Source organism: Amblyraja radiata, chromosome 2 (genome assembly GCF_010909765.2).
Source record: "Amblyraja radiata isolate CabotCenter1 chromosome 2, sAmbRad1.1.pri, whole genome shotgun sequence".
In the NCBI taxonomy this organism is placed as follows: domain Eukaryota; kingdom Metazoa; phylum Chordata; class Chondrichthyes; order Rajiformes; family Rajidae; genus Amblyraja; species Amblyraja radiata.
The window spans coordinates 74,205,017-74,221,271 of NC_045957.1; the positions used below are offsets into that span (position 1 = coordinate 74,205,017).

Consider the following 16,255-nt stretch of genomic DNA (forward strand, 5'->3'; position numbering starts at 1 on the left):
CCCTTTATCGTGTAATTGTACAATGTGGATGACTCAATTGTAATCATGTATTGTCTTTCTGCTGACTGATTAGCATGCAACAAAAGTTTTTCTCTGTACCTAGGAACACGTGACAGTAAACTAAACTCAAACTCAAGTGAGAGACATTGGGGGGAAAAAAGAGAACATTTTGCAATTACACTGCACTGTTTCAAAATGCTTTACAGCTCTTGAAGAGCTTTTCACTCTGAAGTATTTTTCCTCTATTATTATATGATGTGCATAACATCATGTTCTCTTGCAAGAAGTTTGCTTTCACGTTTACATCTTCGTGTAACTCCGGAAGTGGCGGCGCTGCCTGGCAGCTGCGGCTCGCCTGCAGTCCGTCTGTTTTTTCTTTTTTGTTGTTTTCTTTTGTCCTGATTTTGTTAAATTTTAGTTTATGAGGTTGTGTATGTGTGTGTGTGTGTGGGGGGGGGGGGGGGGCAGTTTCGGTGGCAGTGGCCCAACTTCGGGTCTGTGGCGGCGTTCCGGCGTTCTGGCGGTGGCGACCTGAATTCGGGGGCTCGGCCATGGGCCCAGTGGACAACATCGTCGGGAGCTCGCAGGTCACAGGTTGGTGACCTGTTTTTCCAGAGCTCCCGCAAATACAGCTGCGTCCGCTGGACTGGAGGGCGGCAGTTTTGGCAGCTTTGACCACCCCGGGCCGCAGGACTGAATTACCATCACCTGGCGGGGTCACAGCAACGGAAGCCTGGATCGCCTCAGGGCAGAGGGAGAACAAGGAGGGAAGAGACAGAGACTTTAAGACTTTTGCCTTCCATCACAGTGAGGAGGTGCCTGGTGAACTCACTGTGGTGGATGTTAAATTTGTGTCTATTGTGTGTTTTTGTTATTTTATTATATGTATGACTGCAAGGCACGAAATTTCGTTCAGACCGGAAGGTCTGAATGACAATAAAGGATAATTCAATTCAATTCAATTCAATTCAAATTCACTTTCCAAGCACCTGAAAGCAAGCAGGTTGCTGCCATCAGTCCTTCTTTTGGTACAATGTGCGTTATATAGTCTCCTTAGAATTATTCCTGTAAGGATATCACAAACCCTTACTCACACATTGAGAGATCAGGATGAGAAAGGGTCTCGGGACATTTACATCTCTCTGTCTTGATCAGGAATGTTGGTGAACAAAAGTGTTTGTCTATTTTCGTCTCGTTGGATGTTCTTAATGTTGAAAACTTAAATTAAATCAAAGGAAAGAGACCTTTTCAGTTTATCCTTCCTCCCTCCTCATTCTCTCCAAGGCATAATGCATTAGTTATAATTTATTTAGCTGTACTGAGCAACCAGGGAACTTGGTATAGCAGTGAACTGGTCAGGTGGCTTTATTCCCTGCTGTGGAGCTTTCAGAAAGAAAAGAGGTCAGTATATTTTAGAACATGCCCCTTTCACATTGAATTGCTCTGATGAACTCAATAATGAAGGTATGTGTCAAACAGTTGCAGAAAGCAAGTTCACTTAGATATGATTCCATATTATATTCCAAGTCTGAAGAAGGGTCTCAAGCCGAAACATCACCCATTCCACTCCAGAGATGCTGCCGGTCCCGCTGAGTTACTCCAGCTTTTTATGCCTATCTATGATTCCATATTGTTGCGATTATAGAATAACTGAAAGTGAGAAAGCACCCTAGCAAAACAGTAGTAGCATTGCTTCTTGAATATCAGTGAGTAGTTCTCAATCATTTCATTATCACGTGGCATCCTTAGCTCTCAAATGGCTGTTAACAAATACATCTTCTTGAAATTCATTCATATTGAAGGCAATGTTAGAATTTAGGATTACCATCCAAATCCTTCTACTCTTTTGGTTACTGGAGGTTTGCCATATTTTTAATTGGACAGCCATCACTGGTGATGGCAATTCAAAATACTCTGTCTATCCAATCTGCTGCATTCATATTAAAAGGTGTATAAATAATGCATTTAAAAAACGGGATGTCTTGACAGTCCGTTTGAAGCTTGCAGTTCACATTCTGAGTTAGCTGTTCTCGTAGGTATGTGGACTGGTTGGAACTGATATCCACTGTTTAAAAGACCTTAACCGAAAAAACAGTGTAGAGAAATCCCCTCACAGATCGATTCTTAACTGGAAAAATACTTGAACATTTCTTATTCAACTCTTTCTTGTCTTGTAATCATAACATGCTTTCATTTGTCGCTGGGTGTGTTTACAGATGATACTACTTGCCGGCAATCATCATATTACAAGCACAGCATCTGACATTGAATTATCCTCAAACACAATAAAAGGCGATTGCTTAGATTTAAAAAAAAGAGAAATGAAGGTTAAAGTCCACATATTTCTCTTCTTGTAGCTGATCTCAACAGAATGACAATCCTCTTAAAGTTCACATTCATTAAAAGTTAAAAGAAATACTGTAATAAAAAATCACGTTATGGATGGCAAAATTAACAACTGAAATTGTACTGTTAAGCAACCTGTATTGTCAGGTTGAAGTCAGCAAGTTAATATAAACCCAAAAGTAATGCCGCAACAACACCAATAAAAGAGTCAAGTGTCACTAATAAATAAGTATATCCTGCAATTAATTACTAAGTGGTCTGCAATTTTCTTAACTTTTCACACACTGCAAAAGCTGACGGATTGATTGCTTTCTGCAACTGCTTGACATAAACTTTCATTATTGAGTTCATTAGAACAAATTAATATGAAAGGGGCTTTTCTAAAATGGCTGGGGTACAGAGAATTATCTGAATAAAAATCTCATTGTCATCATCAATATAAACCTTGCCACAATCATAAATGGTGGAAAGGTTGTAGGCTAGCTGATATTTGAAGCTGGATCTATTGAATTAGTATTCCACCATGACATATTTAGCAAAATTAGACCTTTTTAAATGTTGGGATAATATGGAAGGGTCACAATTACTACCAGTTTGCTATATCCACCAAACAAAATATATTTTCCATGCTGTCAAATGTTAAATCCCTGGTGAACAAACATAACCCATAAATAACTGGTGGCGTTTGAACGATAATAAACAAGCAGTGGCTCAGCAGCATAAATATAGAAAACCATGAAAACATTATCAATTACCAAGGTTATGTAATAACTGACGATAATATACATTATCTAATAATGAGTTTGTTCAGCATTCCTCTCTCCTGCTGCCCGATCTTAAGAATTTGCATCATTAGCCTTTGTTTCAGATTTTTAGCACTTATTTTCTTCATTTTATTGTTTCAGTACGTTTGATTGATATGGTTTCTTCTCTCTAAATTCACCCATTAACTGAATGGCTTCGAGGACATTGTGTCACCTGGACAATCTTGGTCTCCACTCGATCACAGAAGTGTCCCACTGTCTTCTCCACTCAGTCCTCCACCCCCAAAGTTTTTTCATTGGTTTATTCATTTTTATTCTAGTCTCAATTGTTGATTGACCTGAAATGTTAACTCTCTTTCTCCCTCTGTGGACACTGACTGACCCACTGCAAATTTCTCAGCCTTTTGCTTTAATTTCACTGTGATAACACCTTCATTTACTCATCTCTTTTAAAATCCCATTAATTAAATCTCCTCATTTCTTGTGTCTCATGCAAACAACCAAGGACAGAGAGAATTGGCAGCACTGGACAGCGGCCTTGTCGGCTTCGGCAGCCGCGAGCTCCAGCCAGGAAGCGGCCGTTCCAGGTGGCCCAGCCGCCGAAAAGACTCTCCCGACGCCGGGGCAAGACCACCCGGTGAGAACGGCCAGGGACATCGGGCCTCCGTAGAGGCAACTGCGGTGGCCTCAATAGGCCTGACTTTGGGGTGAACTTGGGGTGGGGACTGGACATTGTGCCTTCCCCCACAGTGCTATCCACTGTGGGGGGATGATTTTTTTGTCTAATTGTAGCCCTGTGGGTCTGTGTCCAAGATGGCTGCCGTGAAGAGAGAGTGGACGCTGGCGCGCTTTGGCTGCCGCTGCTCTCTCTTCACACTGTGTTTTTGATTTTCTGTTTTTGGATTGAATTCTGTTTTTAATTTGTGTCTCTGTGATGTCTTTATTACTTGTTATATTCCGATTTTATGTTATTCCGATTACTATGTAAGGTGTCCTTGAGATGTCTGAAAGGCGCCCATTAAATAAAATTTATTATTATTATTATAGTGTTTGTACGGTGCTTTAGCAAGACACCTAGATGAAAGTGCAAGTGTAATTTTCATCAGTAAATCAATACCATCAATACACCAGCAAGAACAACTACTTTATACCTTGTGTCAGGTTGGCACAGTGGTGCAGTGGTAGAGTTGCTGCACCACTGTGCCAGGGACCCGGGTTCGATCCTGATTATGGGTGTTGTCACTACGGAGTTTGTACGTTCTCTCTGTGACTGCATGGTTTTCAGCGGGAGCTCTGATTTCCTCCCACACTCCAAATACGTACAGGTTTGTTGGTTAATTTGGGTTTGGTAAAAATTGTAAATTGTCCCTAGTGTGTAGGATAGTGCTGGCGTACAGGATGGTCACTGCTTGGCATGGATTCGGTGGACCAAATGGCCTGTATCCACGCTGTATCTCTAAAGTCTAAAGGTCATGTGGGTAATACATCCTGGTCATGGTGCACACATCAGATCTCTGAAGGTCATTCTATTTCAGATCATTGGTTGGTAAATGGACAATAAGTAGCTTTGGAGTGCTTACGTCGAACATTTAAAAAAAATCCTGTTTCAGCTCCACAAACTTGGTACAATTTTGCTTCTGACCTCACTGTGTGTTTTGATATACTATGATGCTGTTGCACTATCTATCTTCCCTGTTCTTTAATTCAACCAATGTGCTTTCTGGAAGAAAAAAACCCAATAGCTCTTCAATGCAGCTTTCTTTGCTCCTGCCTTCCAGTTATTGACAATGTGCTTGGGTCAGAAAAAAAAGCCTTCTGATAATTATCTGAAAAAAACATTCTGACTATTAATTTAGCATTCAAAGAACAAACGATTCAACCACAGGAGGGAGCCAAACTCCTTTTAAAGACACCCTTGCATCAACATCTACTTCGGACGAAGATTTGTTTTTTCTTCAAATGTAAACTGGTCCTAGAAAATGCAAAGGAAGCAGAAATCATGATGTCTGTTAGGTGTAAATCTGTGGAAAATGCCAAATACCTTCTGCCAAGTTGCTGTCTGAATGTTTCCACCACTGACATTGTCTGACCTTCTGGGTCATGGAACATCGGGCAGCTGAGTGACTAGAATGTCTACACTTGCTTTTAAATCTAGACAGGGCTATAGGAAGATAATGTGGGTCAAACTTTGGTCTTTTCTTAACTAAACTTCTTTTCGTTGCGGACTTCCAAACCCTTCTTTAGTTTCTCACTTTACACCCATTTACTTGAAAGTTCCATGCGCCATGCACTGCTTAAAGTGCTGAAAAATGTCATGAATTATTCCTCAAAGTACGTTTCTGTTGACTTGTTTAACTTCGCGCCATAGCCACAGATATCTCGGGAACATCAGTTCAAAGTACCAGAGTTGTAAACCACCCTATCAAGCCTGGTCCCAGTTATTGTTTCCTTCCCATTTATTCTCTTTTCTCCGTCTGAGACTCCCTGCCCTCGCCACGAGAACGGGCATCCACTGCCACTAACGTTTCCTTTCTGTCAAATGAAAGCGATTCGTGTCACATTACATCGCCGAATAAAGACTACCCGAAACTATGAATCCCAATAAGACCGGAATTCCCAGTCTTCACGGTCAACGGAGCAGAAACCCCACCGTGAGTGAACTAAGCAAGTGAAAGATTGAAGGAGTTTTGCTAACTTGCTACAGCCAGGCTATGTTTGACTCTCTGTAAAATATATCCGGCCACAAGCAACGGACGAAAGGATGTATTTGAAAAGGTGAAGAAACCTCGGTCCTGATAAGGTTAATAAACTGCTTGAACAATACAATGTAACTGCTTCGTGTGTTACAAATTAGAAGCAGTTGGATCCGCGGACCCCCCGCGTTGGAGAAGAATGCAAAAGGATGAATACCGATGCACAGGAGCAGAGACAGGGAAGGACAGACACGCCGGAGATTGCAAGCGCCTTATCTCGCCTTCCACTGTATAAACACGCTGATATATCAATACATTTTCTCTGCAGGATTTTATAGTTGTCATGTGTCTTCATGATCCGGCTGATTGTGTGAGCGGTGCTCCGAGAAGCAAGCCAAGGCTTTCACTCTTTGCAGCCGGGAGTGCGGCTGGATGATTAGCATCCTGTCAATTTCAATCCCCAACCAAAGCTCCCAGTCTGTGAAACAAACCATTCGCGTTTGCAAACAGCTAGCGTAAATGTTTACGGACACACACACACACATTACCAAATGGGACCAAAGACAAAATAGCCGACAGGGAAGAAGGCATAGAGGGGGGCAAACGGCTTGTTTAAGATTAAAATTAAAGCTGCGTGTTGTTTGGGTACCTGTTCACCACAACCAGGGGTTTGAATTTGGGAGACACGTGCATTAATGCGCGTTGAAATCACTGATGGCCGGGATGTTTGCCCAAACCCGAGTTAAATTTGCAAATGAAATTAGTTGGAGACTCTGGGCTGGCAACAATGGGTTTTTATCTTGCTCCAGGATTGCTCGAATGGGTGGAGCTTTCTTGGACAAGGCTGGTGACCAAATTTCACACCACCTCTGCCAAAACTGTTTGTTTCTTTCACCTCCCTGCTTTACACGCCGTCCCTGCAGATAGTTCGCAGGCGTATAAGCGCCCCGGGGATTAATTTGGCACCTCTCCCTTCCCTGCGGAGTGAGAAACTCTCCACATGCGCTCTCTCGAAATGGAGGCAATACACTCTGCCGTGCCCGCTTGGTCTACCCATCAAACCCAAACACCTCGGTCTCTCCTCCGAGCTGTTTGCGGGTGCAAAGGATGTGGGGGCGAGGATAGGTGCGCCGCCATATCCCTATAGCCTCGCCTAAGAGAAATAACTGTACAGGATCTACTGTGTTATCTACAGCCATCGGGGCTGTCCACTGTCGCACTCACTGACTGGGAGGATTGTGTGCCAGACATTGGTCAGGAAGCTTGTGAAAGGGCAAGCGGCTACAAACACTACCACTGCCGAATCCCTGCACTTCATAACAAATCTGAAGGAACTTAGTACCACTCTCCCTTGTCAAAGATGTCTGGGCTAAATCCAAACAGCCGCAAATGAGAATAATAACTTGCCTTCGTTTACCTTTCAAAGAACCTCCAGATACGTTTATCGTGGGACTTCGGTGTTTGCATGCTATTATTGTGTCCCTACGCATCGTCCAAATCCTTGAAAGAGGTCCACAGCTGTTTGCAACGTTCATCTGGTTGCACTGCACATATGAAAACAGCTCTGCAGCAATATTTTATTCCAAGTATCGCTTTTAAAGAAGTGGATTATTGGATGAAACGGATCCACAGGGTCTCTTTCCTCTTTGATTTCCTTAAGCAGCTGCGTCTTAAACCAGGTGTTCTCGTGGTTCCTCAACTCCCGAAGAAAGGGACTTTAAAACGAGGAAGCCTTTGGGATTCATTGGGATTCATGTGGGGAAGCAATTGGGATAGTCGGGGACTGGGGTTTTGTTGTGGCATAGCTCCCAATAGATATTGCTACACTTGGTGTATGTCATGCAATCACTTGGCAATGCAAGAACGGACTCCACAACACCCACTAATGGAATTACTCGGCATCATAGCAGCAAAATACTATAGCTCCTAGCAACCACCACTTTGGGAATTGCTAGGAATCCGCTTTCCCCCGGCAGATGCTACCTGGATTTTTGAATCTTCAACGTCTTTTGAGACCATTCTGAACTCATACGAATATTGCGAACGTATCATCGCGCATAATCCCATTTCCACTTTTACCCCGTTCAAATAAAAACAACGTAATTTAGCTCTGATCTGCTGTTAAATTTCAATGCAATTGATAAACTAACAATATCTTCGGTAACTTCTTGAATAAAGTCCCCTTTTCAATATATGCACTTAAAAGGTAGCAACATCGCTTTACTTATTTATGTTTGGGTTTACATAGTTTTATTTCATTGCGACATGGAAGTGGACTCAACCCCCCACCCCCTCCCTCCCTCCCCCCCCCCCCCCCTCCTCAAATTGTACAATTAGTACAGATGCTGAAAATCTGGACCAAAAATAGAAGATACTTGAAACACTGAACTGGGAATAGAAGTTCTGCAGGGCAAGCTGAAAATTAGCAGGTAGTTAACCAATTGCCAATCAATTCAGAATGCTTGGCTTGGCTACTTTCTCCTCTACTTCCCCAGCAAATCACGATTACTCTTCATTCTCCTTGATTTGCAGGAAATGTCCTTAATGCCATGCACAGTAGCTATTATTAGACTCTGGATTGAGGTATAAACATTCCACTTCAAATCTATGTGCTTAAATTTACAATTTACCCAGTCTCTTGCAACAAGCATGTGGAAATCTCCCAACTAATCCACAATGTACGTAATAATGCTCTGCTTTATTTCCAATAACATTTTGCTCCATGGTCATTGATAAAACCCTCCTTAACAGTCTTTAAATCAGCATGATTTTTTAGGATACTTTCCATTATTGTATCTATAGCAAGCCATGACATTTGGGACTACTGCATGACTATTTGAGCTATCAGAATATTAGGAGAATTATGGAGCTCAAAATTCTGTTTGTTGGAGTAGGTTTTGGTGTTAATAACTTAGTACCTCTGTTAGTGCTTGGGATTAGAATGCTTCTTTGGAAGGTTTACAGGCTTACAAAGTCTTTCCAAGTAACAGGCGTAAAATACAATCAATGTTACCAATTTTCCCCCTACAAATGCAACACCCTCACACCCTTGATACAGACCTATCGCGTAAAATCATATGCTCTTTGCCTTACATTATTTACCTACCATGTTAAAATATTAACACAAAAAAGTGCGCAATATAACAATGCGTGTAATTTGTATTGCTACTGTGATCTGATTCTAATTATAAAAGTGTCCAGTTGAAGTAAATAATTGTGAACTGTTTTGAATTTATGATATAGGCTTTTCTCGATTCATGGTTCTCAGTGGAAAATAGAGTCCCATATCTTATGAGTCCCAGCTGTGCACAGTTAATTCCGTGGAGCAAGATTTTCTTCCTATGCCCATGACATATTAAGAACCTTCTTCAACATTATGTCAACAGTGAGACTATGAACTGTGAATCACTGTTTGCCTGGATTGGTTTACAGTGACAATAGTAATGAAGTTATTTTTTCCTATGCATATTACTGAAATACATTTGCAATTGTATTACTGAAATTACATTCAAAAGTGTGCACAATACACCATACAGAAAAAAAAATCAAAGCCATCCAAGGTAATATAACAGCAGACATATCTCAACCACAACATGAAATAAAATAAAAATACAAGTTGCCATGTAATATTTAGGATACAATATCTCAATCTCAGGCACATTCATATTTACTCAAACTGAAACATATTAAATGATTAACAAAACTAAATTAGGTTATTGCATCATTAGAATTAGAAAAGAGCAAATAATATGAAAGTAAATGAATATACATCTCTGTTTAACCAAGTCCTTACAGTGCTTCATAAACTGCCATCCAGAATGTGACATGGAAAATTCGAGGCAACAAGTTAAAATACCCTGAAATAATTCACCGGCTGTACCAGTAGCAGGAACATATTGGAGGCCTCATTTATCAGGAACATTCACAACCATTACAAGCACTGCCCTTCTTGATAATTACAAATATAAATATGGTCACACAAAATATTTGGCAATTATTATTTTTTTACAATTCTACGGGCAAATTATTGCATTACCCCTTGAGTCGCTGGAAGCACCACTTGGTCTACACAGTCCCATGGCTGTAATGTCAGCCCGGATCCAAGCACCTGCCGTTTAACGTCTGCAACGTGTGCGCCTAACCTTCTTCAATCATTGCGAGTCTCAGCGGGAGAGCAGGAAGAGCGACTTGTTTGGATAATAGGCATTACATTATTGTCGTACACATCAATCTTGATTTAAGTCTCGTCTGAGCTATAATTAAGCTTCTGTTTTTTTTTAGATTCTATACAACGTAGACACAACAGAGTCAGAAGGATTAATTTAAACAGCTCAAAGCCTAAAAGGTGAACATTACTGTATCGATAACCATGCTCCCAAAGCGGTGGACCGAGGGGGTTGAGAACCACGGCTAAAAATAAAACATGAATCCAAGTCTAAGTTAACAAAGCCTTTAATACTTTACTGCTGAAAGTTAATTTTTGCCATGTAATCTTGAGATGTCAAGTCAAGAGTGTTTTATTGTCATATGTCCCAGTTAGAACAATGACATTCTTACTTGCTGTAGAACAACAGTCTGTTGAGAGATGCAGGGAGATAGGAGAGTAAATATGTTTGAAGACTTTTGGTACTGAGCAGAGGAGGCACGGCACAGCACGGGAGGTGTGAATATACAGTGGTTGGAGGAATGCAGCCTATCACGCAGCGGCGGAATGGGTTAAAACACTTGCTGTGTGTTCACGCCGAGTCACTTCTGCGCGGTCTCATCTCATCTCATTCAAAATTGCTCCGGTTAACCAAATACCTTACTATCCCTACGGAGAACCAACCCACGGCTGACTGGAAATAGCCCACTTGAAACACACGAATTTATTTCCTTGCGGAGAAGCGAGGTATGTATCACTCTCTTTTCAACCGGAGTTGACATGTACTACACCGATGAACCAAGCAATCACCCTCCTCAGCAAACACTCGATTATCAGCGTCTCGCAGGACAGCTCCACCGACAACCAATGGACAATAGATAGCACCGGCGTGTCCCTTGCACCCACGTCTCAATGCGCCCTGTTTTAGGGCACCCTGTTTATAACTGAAGCATATCCCGGTTGATGTATTTCTCTCCTCTCATTGGAAGCATTAATACAGCACACTAGATTTTTGTTAAAGAGTCGGTACGGGTACAATGGGCCGAGCGGTCTTCTGCAGAGCCACCACTCCACAATTTTCTGAGAAGAGGAGGAATCCGGTCACACTGCAGTCCCAGGACCAAGCAAGGGTTAAATCACCAGCAAGTTAAACCAAGCCGGTTAGTGACTCCCTCCCCTGGGACTTGACATTCACTGGGATGTCTGATCCGCACTTGGGTCGCTTACACCGCCTGACAACCCAGCCAAGTCGCAAGGCGGCACCCGCCACTATCGTTTCTAGCGCAGCTGAGGTCGAAGTTAGGCGAAAATGTAAAAGGCTTCACAGTAAAAACAAAAACAATTACAGAAAGTAAACCGGTGTTGTCGCGGTCGCGGCCGCGGCGTGCCGAGCCTCATCAATACGGGAAACCAGTCTTTCTGCCAATCGTTGTGTGTACTCGAGGCTAGACACGCACCGATATCTCTCCTCCCATAATGTAAGATATCTATAAACACTGCAGATTGTGTGCTAAGTGCACGCACGCACACACAGACACCGCACACACCAACATCCATATACATACTAATGATGTGTGTGTGAGCTGGAAAGTGATGAAGCCAGCACCTGGCAGCAACAAACCCCGCCCGTGGTGAACTCCGCCGTATTTTGGGTGGGCTCCACGGCGGGGGCAGCTCAGGTTGCCTTCTGTCCCCCAACTTCACCGCATGTTGCTCTTCATACGCCGGGTTGACCTTGGGTAGAGACATGGACACCGATGTACCTCGGGCAGCCTACCCCCCCTCTCCCCTCCCAATATCTCTACACATCCCACCCACACTGCTCGTCTGCTTCGCCTCAGTACCAGGGCATTTGTTTTTGGTGAGTGTGTTGGTGGAGGGAGACACACTAATGCCTACTTCCCCGCACAATAATACAAAGACCATCCTGAGGATGTCACGGTGCCCTAGCCTCCCTGCATGTGCATCACAAGGTGCGGAGAATTAACACAAACTATTAAAGTTGAGCCGGAACACGCAGCAACCATTCCGACTCGGCAGCACGCAAACGAGCCACTTTGGCGCAAATGTGCACAGCCAACTCCAGCCCGCTGCCCGGAACCGTGCCCCGACAAGTGTCCCCACGACAGCCGCCGCTGCATTGGAAAGCTGCCGGGGGCGGCTGGATCACAGACACGTTGGAAGATGCGTTGTGTAACAGCCGCGGCGATCACGACCGCTGTTTCTACGCCGTAACAAAGGACAGAGAGGGGGACACAAATTATTACCCCCCCCCCCCCCCCGGGTTATCTCTGTTAACCGCCAGAAAACATTTAACATACAGCCCCCGCCGCGATAACCAGGGTTAAAGCACTTACCTCTAACTCGCACTTCTATCGGGTAGTCTATCACTTGAGCTGGCTGGCCGGGGTACTGTCAAGTAAGGTGCTCCTGCCCCTGGTGCTGTTTGGTGCTGCGGTTGCTTTAGGATGTTAAGACTGACTTCTTGTTCTGTCTAGTTCAGGCATCTGCTCGTAGCTTCTCTCCTTTATTTGGCACTTGGAAGCAGCGACCCGCAGCCGAGACAGAGACAGAGAAGAGAGGGTGTTGAGGGAGGGGGGGTCTCTGCCCGTCAGCTTGCTGATTGGTGACCATTCGGTTCTTTGATTATTATTAATAATAACATCCGCCCGAAGGAGTGAGAGGACTGTATGCTAGCTGTGCAGTCTGTGCTCTGCACGGGCGAGGGGGCACTGGGAATCCTGTGTCTTTCAGGGTTGAGGAATTTGCAAGTGAATTCAGTGGGAGTGTTATAGTGAAGAGCTTTCTGTTATAAGAGCCTCCCTCTGCGTCCTCCCCCACCCTTCCAAAACACATCTACACACACATATGCACACTGATGGATTGACCTCCCCCCGTTTGAAGTCCTAAGCGATCGCATTCCTCCTTTTACCTCATCCCCCGCTACTTTAGAATCAGCTTTCTTTCGCGAATTGCGATAACAAACGGCGAAAGTGCCCACGAATTGTAAATCATTTTCGGATCAGGCATCTTCGCCCCACTCGGATGGAATGATCTATGCTTCTCCCACTTGCTTTGAATCGGACCAGAACCCAGCAGACTGTTGATCAAAACACGGTTTCAATAGCAGCAGGTCTCTGTAGTGCACCCTTAAGGCATGTGCATTCTCTTTATTCATAGGGGGCAAATCAAATATGCAAAAAAAAGCACAATAACATTTAGATGGAAAACATCCAATTATTTTGGGAATACATTATTTCTTTATTCATAGAAATCTGTGGCTAAAGAACTAATATATTCATAGAATCTTACCAAGAAAATAGTTTTGCACTAAATGACTTATTTCAATTGCCTGGCATATAAATATTTAGCTGTAAAGTAATCCTGCGCAACATGCTTCCACTGGTTAACCCTCTGCGGAACTAAATAGTTTTTTTCTGTATCCGAATGAACCCCCTAGCGTTTCCAGAATTTCCGATTTTTATTCCCACGACACTTCATGTCAGTAGACTGAATCTAAGTCATGTACCAAGGGCACGGTCCCTTGGAGCACATGTCTTGTTTTTCAAAGGCAGCTGGGTACTCCGGGAATTTTTTTGTGAGCATCCTTTTTTTTGTTTTTGTTTCTTTTCTCGGCATTCAATGACAGTTTACTTTCTCTGTCTTAATTCACTGAAAGGAGCAGACAGAACAAAAACAAAATGCGTGCAAGGGAGGAGAAAAGTTATTTATTTCATTATAAAGGATTTTTTAAAGCAAAATCAGACTGTTGGTTGACACAGAGGTTGCCACAGCGCTTTCACCGATGCTCTCCGCGGAAGAGCTAACTTTAGCACGAAAAAAAACGGAACTAATTGAAAGGTCACTCCGCTTAATAGCTCATGCAGCATTACTCTGGTGCTAGATCATTGGCACAGTTCACAGCATATAAGAGAGTATTCCTATTAGCTGAATGGCTGATGATAATCCAAAACCATTCTGCAGCATTTAATTGGAGTCACTCCTGTTATTAAACTTTTACATTTTAAGCTGCTTTTTTTATTGGACTAAACCATTCCTGGGCTGCTCTCCCATTACCAGCTGTCTGCCCACTTCTATCCACTGCAAGGCAATTCACTTTATTGCATCTGCCTGCATATTTGAAATGTGTAATTGGCAAGCAATTTTTGGATGCATTGTGTATCTTTCCTGACAACCCCTGAAGATCTTTCGAGCATGAGAATCAAAACGAAAACGATCAGAATCAAGGGTGGGCTGGGGGAGGTGGGTGGACTCATTTGAGTCAACACACACCATGGCTAATTTCAACCTTGAGCCACCTATGTGTTAATGCTGACATTGGAAGTGTGTGCCACTGTAGGCATGGGGCAGAATCATCTGCTTTGGTGGTATGTGGCATGTCCAAGGGTATGGAAGCTTATTAGGCTCCATTCACCATTTTAATTAATGCTTCATCGAGTAGACAAGTGTCTTTATTAGTAACACTTGTTATACACAGTCTGCTGGACTGGGATTAAGGATATATTTTTAGAATTATTTCTTCCCTTACCAAACCTGTTTATTTCTCCTTCTCCTGGATCTATCAGGGAACCAGACAGTGTGATTGGCGAGTAAGGGGTTGGCAATGAGTGGGAAGAGTTTTTAGTTATGTTTGTCTGGCTTGACTATCATGCTATGGGGAAAGTTGACAGACCAGCTGGTATTTTTCTGTCCATCCATCTCTTTAATTTATACTGCCCATTGATTGTGGAGCTCCTATCAGCAATAATACACATTAAAAGCACAAGCACTGCTCTTCATTCAGTGTTGCAGCACTGGCTATACATTCACCAGATGTTTAGTATAACTACCTATTACAAGCTACTTCTATTATTTAGTAGAATGCACTCAAGCATAACAATACAAAACAGTTTACATTTTGGAACATGTTTCACTAAATTTAAATGACCCAAAATTATACTCGAACTGAAGTTATATTTTATTTTGGATGCTGGATATATGATTGTTCTAAAACAAAACTAGCTGCTCTGAGAATGTGGAACGCTGAATGACTGAATATGTGGGAAAACAGGTTGCTTACATAACACAAATTATCTTTACGCAGGGGAGAGAACACAAATGGCTCAAAACTGTGCTGTCATTAACTGTGAGTTCAATATATTTCAAATGAATGAGCAACATTTAAGCGTCATTTCTAATCTGTACATAGTTGTGAACCTAACAGAGTTGGTGAAGCTTGAATATGAACAAACTTTAAGGATTCAGAATAATGCCAAATTAAATTCAAACAAATATTTTTTTTAAATCAACAACAGTTTTACACTGATTACGATTCAAAATTCCCTCTGTCCTCTAAGCTTTAGCTCTGTAACCCTTCATGTCTCCTTCAGTTACACATAACTGATTATAATTCTTCCACCATATCCAGCATTTGCCCACTGTCGGGTCTGGGATTCCGCTCTCTGCTTCACTCTCTCTTTGACCAGCTTTTGGTCATCTGGCCGTCTGTGACTTTCTGTCAAAATGTTGTTTAATGATGCTTGTATGAAACATTTAAGGAATCTAATAACATTAAAAAGGACAAGCTGTTATTGAAATAAAAGTATGATTAATTTCCTTTTGGTTTGGAGACTTCATAGCTTTGCTCGCTGTGTGATAGGAATTGGAAAGATGCAGACGTAGAATCAATATTTCTGGGAACAAGTGGTTAGTCATCAACAGAGTTTCTGTTCATTGGCACTCCATATCAACGCCTTTCAGAAAGGATTCCTTTTGGAATATGCATCTATGGAGACTGAAAAGGCTTCCAGACTTGAGTCAAAATAGTTATTCAAATGGGAATCTGCATAGCAACTGTTGTCATACTATTCAACCATATAAGATGTCTGAGTTTGATCTTGTACCCGGCCAGATCCATACACACATACTGATTAACTTGGGATAGGTACAGAACAAGTAGGAATGGAAACCCTTGGAACATCCTGCTATAGCTCCTTTCATGACTGTCAAGCAGAGGTCAGCTACATCAGAGAATGGGAATCAATCCAAATATCTTCTATGCAGCACAGCTGAGCACTGGGCAATGTTTTCTTTAAAAAAAATTGAAATCTATTGTTTATTGTCTATTGTCTATTGAAATGTTTGGCACGGTATGAGACTTGATTAACCACACGGATTACTGGTTTAACAAATGCAGGCACCATACGGAAGTCGAACTTTAGACATACAAGTCTGAAGAAGGGTCTTGACCCAAAATGTCAATCAATTCTTCTCTCCAGATATGCTGCCTGTCCTGCTGAGTTACTCCA

At 42.5% G+C, this 16,255-nt stretch overlaps 1 protein-coding gene across 1 annotated transcript in view; it reads right to left on the reverse strand.

Moving 5' to 3' along the window:
* Window positions 1–12,799, reverse strand: part of LOC116990913 (cadherin-6-like) — a 222,509-nt gene extending 209,710 nt beyond the window's left edge. Inside the window, exon 1 of the mRNA XM_033049068.1 lies at window positions 12,305–12,799. The gene's annotated coding sequence lies outside the window, so the exon portion shown is untranslated. The remainder of the gene's footprint in view (window positions 1–12,304) is intronic.
* Window positions 12,800–16,255: the final 3,456 nt, after the last annotated feature.